We start from the raw sequence: 12,937 nt of genomic DNA, 5'->3' as shown, positions 1-12,937 counted from the left end.
GCATTATATTGTTTTGTGTTGTGTTGTATTACATTATACTTTCTCCCAGAAATTTGATCCTTATTTACATCTCTGTTTACTACAGTAATAAAGTTTGTTCTCATCCTGTTGTTCTTTTGGTGTCTAACAAATGCCAACTCCCTGATGAAACAAGTGAAAATAAAATATTCCAAATTCAGCTGAGGAATAAGAATGCAGAAACTAAACAATATCTTAGTGTAGCAGATGAAGAATTTCAGGGAGCATTTACACAAGGAGTAAAGCCTGATTCAACAATTATAAGAATTGAATATCTAGAGTTATTAGGATAATTGTCCTTCTTTTTCAAAATCGACTTTTGGATTTTTAACAGCAGATGGGACAAACTAAAAATAGAACCTTTCTGATCCTTTGATCTCCATGTAATTTATTCCATGGATTAATTTGGTATTATTTTAAAATATTTACAATATCTTAGTGTGACCCAGTAAGCAATTTTCCTTAATAAACTTTTTTCCTTAAAAAGTGGTATATAGTAAACATCAAACTGACTTGCAAAGAAATAAGATTAACATATTGCAGTCATTTCTAGAACCCTCTATGTGAAAGAATAGATCAGGGAATGAAGAATGAGACATTCCCTCATTAATCTGATGAGAAATTAGAGAGTGTGGAATTATTGTAAGTCCTGGATCAAAATGAACAGATCCCCAATGAAGTCAGTGAGGTACCAGGCACTATGTGAAGGCAAAAGCAAGTCATTTCTTTCATGAAATTCACAATCTAATGGGAAATAAAACCACGAAAACAATCATATAGAAACAAAATATTAGGGATAAATTAGAGATATTCGGCAGAGGGAAAGCATTGACATTAAGGGAGCCTGGGACAGGCTTCTTAGAGATGACAGGTTATTTAGCTGGGATTTGAAGGAAGCAAGGAGATAGCAATGAGGAATAAGAGGAGTGTGAAGCATGAGAGGACTAAAAATTCAGTCAAGAGGATGGAGAGTTTTGTGTGAAGAGCAACAAGGAAACCAATGTCATTAGATCTTGAATCTCAGAATATATGGCCCTATGGGCAGCTAGGGGGTGCTTTGGCAAGATTGCAAACAAAATGCACAAGTAATTCCTTTCCTTCGAGTGTTCTGAAGCAGATTTACCTCCTCTGCCTTCTCTGCTCTCTCCCTAATCTTCAATCACTTTTGTTCACTGGCTGCTTTTAAGGCTCTTCATTTACAGGCCCCTTCTTAACTTTCTAGTCTTCTTATGACTTGTACAAGAAGGTATAAGACTTTGTATAGGATCCATGTATTTAAAGGAGACTTCCCAACTCCAGGCCTGGCACTTTATTTTATCTTGAGAGAAAAGCAAAAACTCCTCCCAATATTTTCATTTAAAGAAGTTTCAGAACCCCAATCAGTTCATTTGCCACTCTCCTTCCCTCCTTTCATCTTTCCTCTGTTCTTTCTCTGCCCTCCTTGTAACAGCCTCCACACTATCAATATGTTCCCATCTTCATTTTCCTTTGGTGTTTTGGCTTTATAGATTGTAAGCTTCTTGAGGATGGACATTGTTTTTCCTTTTCTATTTTTGTCTTCTGCACTTAGCACACAGGTCAAGTATTTAGACATACTCCTTGAAGAAATAATAAGATAGTAAATTCACTTCTTGCTGGGCATCCTACTTGGAGGGCAAAGTTGGTAACTTATTCAGACAATAGAGGTACAAAAAGATCAGATTTGCTTATTCAGAAAGCTTTGGAGTCTTCTATTGGAAGAGGCAATAGAAAATTATTATGATCTATCTTGGGGGGAAACTATCTGGATTAGATAAGAGAGTTCTAGGAGGAAAAGAGATTCACCAGAATGACAGATTGTTCCAAGAGCAAACCTAAATTTTTTTTCTTCCTAACATGAACCTGATGGACTATTTGAGTATTTAATGTTTCTCTATTTGTCTATGAGCTTATTGGTGTCATATGCATTTTCTGTGGGGGTGAAATAAAGGCCATTCTATATGATATCCAATGACTATATTGTACATTGAGTATCCAATAATGATGTAGTGATCCTGTTATTCATATTTTTAGAATGTACTAGACATAAGTTAATTTTTATTTTAGAAACTCTTTTTAACTTAAGGTGTGGGACAATGAACCAAACGAAACTAAATTGGCTCATTAGTATCAAGCCCCCAGAATCATGTGAAACCAGAGCCCTCTTTGGCTTCTGGGCCACTCTCATAGGAAAAGAATTTCTTTTTTGATAAACATAAAAATCTAGTACTTTTCAGGAGTAAGTCTTCCAACCTCCTGGGTAATTTCTAAACAGAATCTCTAGGACTGATAGCAAGTTTGGAGAGTAATGCTAATGACAGCAAAGGTCTGGGTTGTGTTTAAGCAATATTGGAAAGGGAAAGATCAAAGAGGATGGTCAGGTTGGATAGGATTGCGATAACAAAGAACAGAGAGATGGTAGAATTATTTATTTTGCTTATTTTCTCTGTCAAGAAGAATGCTCTTCAGACTAGAAAAGACTGAACATAAATGGCTATAAAGTTAAACTCAAGATAAATGAGGAGATAATAAGAAAACTTTTAACTATTTTCAATATGCTCACATCATCAGAACTAGACAAATTATATTCTACTGTTATTGCTGAACCATTGCCAGGGACCTTTGCAAGATTGTGGGAGAATGGGAAAGGTGCCATAAGACAAAATAGAAGTAAATGTCCCCGATTGTTTAAAAAAAATGCAAACTATAGGTTAGTGAGCTTGATTCCTGGAGAAAATACTATGATATATTCTTAAAGGGAGAGTGGGTGAAATGTCTAGAGTAGAAAGTGATCAAAAACAGTCAACATGGCTTTATCAAAGAAATATAATGCCAAATTCTTATCATGCTGTAGATGTAGTTTAATCTGGACTTTAGAAGGCATTTGACAAAAATCTCTCATAATTTATTGTAGATTTAATGAAAAGATGAGGGTATGATCATAGGATTAAAGAAATTGAGTTAGATGGGATCTCAGAAACCATCTTACATTAGCTCTATGACCCTGGGCAAATCATGTATTTTCTATTTGCCTCATTTGATGAGGAAGTCATCAAACATTCAAAGTTTCTAGGAATTGACTAAGTGGAGGAATACAAAGAAAGGCAAAACAGTTCTTTCTTTAAAAGAGTTAATATTCTAATAGGGAAGTCAATATGCATATAAATCTGTACACACAAGATATATACAGAATGGATAAAGGTAATATCTGAGGGAAGGGAGTGTAGAGGTATATAATACAATGTTCAAAGACTAGAAAAGGCAACCTGCATGTCAGATTTAAGTTGAACCTTCAATCAACGGCAAAAAAGGAGAGGCCTCCAGGCAAGGGGGACAGTCATTGAGAAGGAAAGGTTGAAGAAAATAAAGTGTCCCATGTGAAAGATAGCAAAAAGGCAGATCTGAAAGTACATAGAGAAAATAAAATGCAAGAATGGAAAGACAGAAGCACAGTTGTTCAGAGTTTAAAAAGCCAAAAAGGATGTTATATTTAATCCTGGAATTAATAGGGAGGGCATAGAGTTTATTAAGTGTAGGAGGGGGAAGGGACAGTGACATGTCCAGACCTGTGCTTTAAGAAAATAACTTTGGCATTGAATGAATAGTAGATTAAAGTGTGGAAAGCCTTGAGAAAGGAGCTTATCTAGTGCAAGGCTATTATAATAATTCAGGCATAAGATGATGTACTGAGCTTGTATGAGTAGAAAGAAGGGGATGTATACAACAGATGGTGTAAAGATAGAAAGATATGATGAGACTTGGCAAACATATTGACCATGGTCAATGAATTCAAGAGAGAATTCAAAAATGACAATGAGCTTGCAGGCTTAGATGGCTAGGAGGATGGTAATATCCTCAACAGGAATAAGAAAGTTCAGAAGAGGGAAAGTTTTGCAGGGAAAGCTAGCAATGTCTGTTTTTGGCATATTGAATGTGAGATGCCTATGGGATGTCCAGTTTGAGATGTCTAAAAGGTGATTGGTAATATGGGACTAGAATTTTGAAGAGGAATAAGGATTGGTTAGATTTAGGAATCGTCTGCATAGAGATGATAATTAAACCCAATGAAGCTGATGAAATCACTAAGAGAGTATAGAGAAAGAAGAGGTCTCAGAACAGTCTTTGGGGGGCATTCATAGCTATGGTCATGACTGGGATGAAGATACAGGAAAAAAAGGCAGAAGAGTGATCAAATAGGTAAAATGAGAACAAGGAGATATAAATATCATAGAAGCCTAGAAAAGATATCTAACTCAGTTCCAACTGATTAATGATGGACAGAGCTACTCCCAAAGAAGGAATACTAGGAAATGAGTGTGAACTGTTTGATTTTTGTTTTTCTTCTCAGATTATTTCTACCTTCTGAATCCAATTCTTCCTGTGCAACAGAACTTTCAGTTCTGCACACATATATTTTATCTAAGATATACTATAACATATTTAACATGTATAGGACTGCTTGCCATCTAGGGGAGAAGGTGGAGGGAGGGAAGGAAAAAATCAGAACAGAAGTAAGCACAAGAGACAATGTTGTAAAAAATTACCAATGTATATGTACTGTCTATAAAAAGTTATAAAAAAAGATAATGATTTAATAAAAGAATTTCAGAGTCCATAAATATGGAAATGCAACAACTATGGATGATCTCAAGATCAATGATCATTTAGTTGAGGAGTAGAGTTAGTGTTGTTCAGTCATTCAGTTCTGTCCAGCTATTTGTGACCCCATGAATGCCAGGCCCTGTTCTTTTCACCAATGAGGTGATTCAGGCTTTTGTGTTACAGTGCTTTTGTGATGGAGAGAGCCATCTCCACCCAAAGAGAGGGCCATGAGAACTGAGTGTAGATCATAATATGGTATTTTCATTTTTTTTGATTGTTTGCTTAAATTTTGTTTTTTTTTTTCTCTCTCTCTTTTTTTTTTTTTTCTTTTTCAATCTGATTTTCCTTGTGCAGCAAAATAATTGTGGAAATATGTATAGAAGAATTGCACAGGTTTAACAGATGTTACTGTTGAATTACTTGCCTTCTAGGTTGGGGTAGAGTGAAGATTTTGCAAGGATGAATGTTGAAAACTATGTATGTGTTTTGAAAATAAAAAGTTAAAAAAATAAAAATAAAAAACTTGCTAGGCCCTTTTATCCTCCAATATCGCCTGGAGTCTGCTCGTTCATGTTTATTGTTTTCATGATGCCATCTATCCAACTTATTCTCTGCTGTCTCTTTTTCCTTTTGCCTTCAATGTTTTCCAATATCAGGGTTTTCTCCAGTGAGTCTCATCTTTTCATCATGTGGTCATTTAAGCTTCAATTTCAGTATTTCATCTTCCAGTAAATACCCTATATGTGTGTATATATATATATATATATGTTTGCTTATATTTGCTGATTTGATCTTGCTGTCCTCTGGGACTCTGAAAAATCTTTGCCAGCTCCACAATTAAAGAATGTCAATTTTATGGCACACAGCTTTTCTTATAGTCCAACTCTCACAGTCATTCATTGCTACTGGAAAAGCCATAGCTTTAACTATATGGGCTTCTGCCAGCAAGATGTTATTGCTTTTTTAGTCTGCTGTCCAAGCTTGTCATAACTTTCCTTCCAAGGAGCAAGCATCTTTTCATTTCATGGCTGTAGTTGCCATTTATAATAATCTTTGAACTCAAGAATATAAAATCTGACACTTCTTGCATTTCTTCTTTTTCTTAAGTGCCAGGAGATGATGGGATCAATTGCCAAAACCTTAGTTTTTTAGATGTTGGATTTCAAGCCAATTTTTATACTCTCTTCTTCCACGTTTATCAAGAGACCTCAGGGATTAAGTAGATTGAGCAACTGAGAAGGCAGGGTATTTAAGGGTATATCAATATATATTTTGAAGTCTCCTCATATGAAGGCAGGAATAAAAGACTGTGAGCCAGTCATTCATTGAAGAAGAAAGATGAATGCCCTCAGGTTCAATTGATAAGAGTGACTAGGATTTGAATTGTGTGATAGAATCCAAAGGAAGGAAATAGCAGTACTGTCCTGAACAGAGCACATCTAGAGTATTGAGATAATGTAGATGCCATATTTTAGAAAAGATATAAATATGCTGGAAAAATCCAGAGATGAGCATGATGTTGGAGGGATTCAAACCATGCCATATGAAATAGCTAGGTATTTTGGGCCTGCAGTCTGGAAGATCTGAGTTTAAATTTGTCCCTAAGACACTGATTATCTATGTGATCTTGGGCAAGTATTTAACTTCAGTTTCTTCACTTTTCACAATTTGTAAAATTGGGATCATACTAGCACCATTATCCAAGGGTTGTTGTAAGGATCAAATATTTGTAAAGCACTAGCACAGTGCCTGGCACAGAGTACAAGTTATTTAAATGCTAGCTAATATTGCTGTTATTGTTGCTTTGATTAGAATAGATTAAAAAAAACTAAGGATATTTAGTCTGGAGAAGAGAAGATTTGTATGCTTTGAGTATTTGATAAACTATCATATGGAAAACAGATTAAAAGTAAACAGAATCAGAAGAACAATTTATACTACAACATCAAGGTTACAAAAATGATCAACCTGGAAAACTTTTATAGAATGATGAAACAAGCAGAATCAGGAAAACAATTTATGCAATAGCAACAATTCTGTAAAAATACACAACTTTGAAAGCTGTAAGAACTATGATCAGTACAGTGACCCTTCATAATTTCAGAGGCTTGATCATGCAACATGTTAGCTATGATTTGTGGAACAAAGTAAGACCTATGTATTTTTGTATATAGCCATTAAGGGAATTTATTTTGCTTGACTATGTATATTTGTTACAAGAAATTTGTTTTTCTTTTCATTTTCTCCAATGGAGTGGAGAGTGCAAAAAAAGAGAAAAAATATCTATTATTATTATTTTTGAAACAAAGCAGTGTCAGCGGGTGCTACAGATATAGAATATTACAAATACTTCAGATAAGGTCACTCTCTCTCATGAAATAGGAATAATCTACAAATCTTTGTAATAAAAAAACAAACACATCAATAATACTTTTTTAAAAAAGATATATTTGCCTCTGTTTGGTCTCAAAGAGAATAATTCAAAAATTAGTAGATGTTGTCAAAAGACACAGTTATCCCTTCCACATTGCAAGTTTTCCCTTCTTGGTTTCAGTGATAGATTGTGGTTAAGAAATTAAACGGGAATTTGGGAAGAGGCAGGGTTTGCAAAAGCCACATACATCCCACAAAGTCCAGCAGATGACAGAAAAAGTTTAGAAACTCAAAAGTGCACAGATATATGTATAGCAGTGTGTAATATCAGTGTTTTATCTTTTAACACCATAATAATTCAGATTTTTCTAATACAAAAGGGAAGACAAAAAAATTTTAAACAGATTTTCCAGATTACAGGGCATCCTACCTTCCTAACCCCACTAATATGAAAGGGATAACTGTATTTTGGTTTTATATAAAGAAAAACTTAACATTTAGAGCTACTAAAACTTGTAGTATGTTAACCTGGAAGCTAATTAGTTTCTCTATTTACTAGAGGTCTTTTGCTGAGTCCTATAGTGAAAAATTAGTCTCATTCTCATGTTGCAATAGCTGTTCTTTGGAGGCCTTTCCAATTCTGAGATATTATGGAGAACTTTGGTTTTAGAAAGTATATATCCAATTTGCTCTGTGGACTGAAAGTGTTATACCCACACTATTCATCCCTTTAATTGATGCTTAATAAATGTTTGTTTCCCTTTTTTTCCTTTTGAACTCTCCTCTGGAATAATTCTCTCTCATTCTTTTTTCCTGTTAAATGCCTATCCATTCTTTAAAGACCAATTCCATTTCTACTTCCTCTTTGTACCTTTCTTTGATCACTCCAGTCCAGTCATCTTTCCTTATCATGGTCACAATAGTTATAAACTGAACCAATCATTTGTCTCTTAATCACAAGTCTTGTACTCTTGCCTTCTCATACTATTTAGCTCTGGTATTGCTATTTAACTTTTTAGGTGTGCATGTCTTGCCTTCCTTAGATTTATAATTTCCTTCAGGCAGATAGTGTGTCTCCTTCCAAGGTTCTAGTGAGACTGAAAGCTAAGTAGGTTGGAATTCATCCAAGCACAGACATATATTTGGTTGTCAAATTTCTTTTTGAAATATCTGTAGTCAAAGTAATTCAGTTTTCAGTGTCACAATTCTTCTTTTGTAGGACCCAGGAAAGTTGGTATAGGGCAGTGCATATAAGATCAAAGACTTAGAACTGACAGGATCTTAGAAGGCCTTCATTTTATAGCTGAGGAAACTGAGACCAAGTGATTTGCCAGGGTCACATAAAGTATGTACTTAACAAATGTTTATTGAACATACATACACATACAAATTCCATTAATGTACTACAACAACTGATTAGCTTTCTGAGAATTAGGATTCTTTGGATTATGTTCTCCAAGATTGGCAAAAAGTTAAAAACTAATATCCTGAAGCTTTAGCCAAGCCTGATAAAGAATAGAGTGTCTGCAGATATTGTCTGATTTGGGGGGAAAAGCTCAAACTATAGAACTAGCAATAGAAATGAAGCAGAAATCAGAAAGCCCAGACTACATCAAAACTGGAAATTGTCGCCGAGAAGGTTGGATCAGAGTGACAGCTGAAGCAAAGACGACAAAAACCAGATCCAAATAACTTATCAGGCAGTGAGGAGAGGGGTCAAGAGGAGATAAAGAGCCAAAATTAAGCTGGGGTCAGAGTGCCAGAGAAGGTTCTTCAGGATCAAGAGATCAAGTCAGCCTTGAGAAGCAAGAGAGTCAGCCCTGTTGGCTGGCAAATGTTCTGGTACAGATTCCTCTTAATATAGGACTGGCACTTGCTGGTTATATCCTATCTTGCTTCTTAAAGGGAATAGTAGTCAGATCTTGGCACTTTCCCACTTTATCTCTGATGGCCACTTAGTCACATTTGTGTTCGTGTAGGAAATCTATTATTTCCTGCCCCTGAAGAGCCAGTCTCATCTTCCCTTTCAGGAATTCTTGTCTGACATCTTGATTTGAGGAAATGTCTGAGCTGTCCACCACTGGCTTTATTTCTGGCTTTATTGCAGATTCTCTGGACCTTTCAACCTTTGTCCCAGCTGCCTTCTCACCCCAGCAATGCCTCTGCCTCAGGCTGCCCCCTTCTCCCACTGGGGATTTCCTGCCCAGAAGAAATACCCAGGCCAGCTACAACTCACTTCAGTTCCAGTTCCTCTCCTGACTGCAGACTTTTCCACCTTGCACTCCTTGTCCCTCCACTTTTATAGGCAAATTGACTCTCCCCTCTTTGTTTTCCCCCTTTTTAGCTCTCTTTTATGTGGTGGTCTTCTCAATTAGAACATAAGCCCCTTTGGAGTAGGAACAATTTTTCTTTTTTATTTGTATAGTATTTCCAGAGCTTAACACAGTGCATATGTGATGTGTTTAATATGTGCCCTAAATAACTTTTTCCTTCCCTATCCTCCCATTTTCTGTTTCTGTTTCTCTATCTCTCCAGAGGTAATGAATGAATGAAGGTAGTGAAAATTAATATTGAAAATGACACAGAAATGCTTCTAAGAATAGAGTATCATATTTGTTTGTTAAAATGCTTGTTGAGATTTCTGTATTCAAAGAAATACAGATATGCAGGAACTGTTAAGATATATCTCTGATGTAAAGAAAGGACAATCAAAAATGGCTACTGGGGATGTTTTTGAGCATGAGTAATTCACTCATACAAACACCATGAAATGCTGGGAGAATTAATCTTGTTGGACTTAATGAGCAGGAAAGTTCAAAGGAGGGAAGATTTGAGAGAAAAAATAATGAATTGTTTTTGAATATGTAGGGTTTAAAGTATCTACAAGTTATTTAGATTCAAATGCCCAAAGATAATTGGCTATATATGACTATGGCTCAAAAGAGAAGTTAAGACTGGATATGTAGATCTAGGAATTACTTTCTAAAGATAGTAATTGAACTTGGAGAAGTTAGTGAGATCACTATGAAAGGTAGCACTGAGGGGGGAAGAGGACAGAGAAATATCCAGGATAGAGTTTTGGGAGACACCTATGGGTGTGCTGGTAAATATTTAATATCTGTATTTTCAGAAATGCATAGAATTTAAAATTTAGTCTGCATCATTAAGATGTTTCTTTAAACAAAATCAAACTCCAAGCCTTGATTAGTAGCATTTGCTCATTTCTGAAGTATAAATCTCACTTTGAAAATTTAACAGGTATGAGCTAGCTCCAGCACATCCCCAGAATGACTTGTAGGTAAAAGGGATAAATGGGATAAAGAACCATTTAAGGAGTCTGAGAAGGAGAGGCCAAACAGGTAAGGGGAGAATTAGAAGAGGACAGTGCTAGGAAAACCTGGAGAAGTACTTCTAGGAGAAGAGGGTGATCAATGGCATCAAAACATGCGAAGAGATCCAGAAGCTCACGACTCAGAAAATGTCATTAGATTTGGAGATTAAGAGATCATTAATAATTTTGGAAAGAGAATTTGCAATTGAATGATAAGGTCAGAATCTAGACTGCAGAGGGTTTAATAGAGTGAAAAGGAAGGGAGCAGAGACATCTCAAATATACACAGTTTTCTCAAAGAATTTGTTAGCAGGAATGGTCTGATCAAATGAACTCAGGTCCCCTAACCTGAGAGCCTGCTCTCTTTTGACTTTATCACAGTGCTTTTCCTCAGAATCTAGTTATAGATAAAACTACCCTCTCAAAGAAGACTCTTTTTCAAAACTTAAAGACACTTTAAGATAATCTCAGTATCTCTGCCTAGAGCTCTATTAGGGTTCTTTTTGGATCTGACAAATATCTGGGTCCGCGTCTGCCCACATTCAGTCCAAAACATGAAACAGAACAGGAATCATCTCTTTGCTAGAATCATAATTCAACTTCTCTTATTAATGCTCTTCCTTACTACTTTCTAGACTCCCAGTCCTGTTCTTTTGATCTGATTAGTTCCAAGGTGCAATCAGATGCTTCCTGTTGGCTTATCTCCATAGATAAGATTTCTTGGCTGCCAGAACTCCCTTTTAAGCTGGACCTATACTGTCCCAGTCACTTCTGTCTAATTGCATGACTTATTCTTTATGAAACTCTAGGCTATATATGTTTTGAATTCAACTGAGTGCTAAGAGAAATATTTTTCTATTATTATGGACTGGTAATAGTACAACAGAGATATATAACAAAAATGATTGATGATATATAGGTATAGATAATGAAGAACTATGAGACTTAGCCCCTAATTCCAGCTCTGCAACTAACTTACTATGTATGTAACCCTGCCAGTCTGATCTGGAATTTCAAGGAGCAGAGAGAGAGAGAACCTCACATTTTGTGGATCTAACTACAGAATTCATTAAAAGTATCCAACACAAGAAATAAATGAAATACATGTTCACAGGCTACCTTGTTACCACCTGTGTTTGTGATTTCTTAGAGATGAAGCTATACACGTGTTAGTTCCAAGAAACCATCTTTACACAAAACTTCAAGCTGTTTCCAAGTGCTCTTGGGGTGATGAAGACTATTAATGATTTTATACTCAAGATCACAAAGGGTGTAGAAACCTTTTGTAAATATCCCGGATCAAGATAAGCAGATTATAGTCCACAGCCATAAGTAAATTAGATGAGGATAAACACAAGAGTTCCTTAAATTCCTCTGATGTTTTGAGGTTATATTTATGGTACTTCTCACAGCTTCTGGCAATGAGTTTGCCCCCTCCTTGCTCAAGGGGGCGGGGGCCAGACTTCTCAGGCTTCACAATGACTTCAGACAAGTTATTTGATTTTTTTACTCTCTAGTATTCTCATTTGCAGAAGGAGGGATTGGAACTAAATGATCTTTCAGATCTTTCCAGTTCTAATGAAAGAGTAGATTTTACACTCATTCTGCAGGGTCCAATAACTTCTCTCATTGGAAAGTTTCCCAAATTAATACAAGCTGAAGTACAATCTAAAACATTTATACTACAAGTATTTGCTTTTAGAAGAGCAGTTTTCTAAGACAAAGAAGTTCAATATTAAAGAATGAGAAACTTGAGGCATCAAAACATCACCTACAATTTTATTTTATATTTTAATAGTGGAAAAAACAGAGGACATTGACTGTTGGAGATCTCACTATAATTTGAGTCAGTCTGCTCCATTTTGGGAAAAACCTCAATTGTTAGAAAATTATTATTTATATTGAGCCAAAACTCTGAACTTTTACCTATTAGTTATATTTAGTTCCATCCTATGGAGGAAAACAAAAGTCACTGAATCTGTGTTGAGTATCATATTCATTGTAAAATGAGGGGATTAATTTAGGTGACTCCTAAGAGACTGTTCAGTTTGAAAATATTGACTCAAAGTAAGTCAATATTGACTCATTATCTTTTTTTCTGCTAAAATTTGGTAATTTCCTTCAAATAACATGGTGTTATTTGAATGTTTTGGAAAATGATTTGTTTTATATTTATTTACATATGTATACATTATTTCACCTATTAGAATGTAAGCTACTTGAAGACAAGGACTATTTAATTTTTACCTGCATAGCCCCATCTAGCATAGTGGCTGGCATATGAGAAGAACAGTGATAGGGAGCAGACCATTGATTTTATTGATATGGACAAATCCTAGGGGAGGAATCTATAAACACAGGTCGGTTGACTGCAATTCATTGTCTTAGACAATTGTCTAAGGCACTGGGAGTTTAATTGACTGGTTCAGGGATCACAGAGTTAGTATAGTAAGTTCTGCAATGACATTTTTTTTTGAAAATGTAAATTTGTTCCAACACTATTGCTATATTAGAAAACAACTGGAGCATAATGTAGGTTTTGTGTTTGCTTATGTGCAATTTCATCCATATAAATCACTGGATGAACATAGAAAA

This window comes from Antechinus flavipes, chromosome 3 (genome assembly GCF_016432865.1).
Source record: "Antechinus flavipes isolate AdamAnt ecotype Samford, QLD, Australia chromosome 3, AdamAnt_v2, whole genome shotgun sequence".
Classification (NCBI taxonomy): domain Eukaryota; kingdom Metazoa; phylum Chordata; class Mammalia; order Dasyuromorphia; family Dasyuridae; genus Antechinus; species Antechinus flavipes.
Note: the sequence above shows the minus strand (reverse complement) of the source record.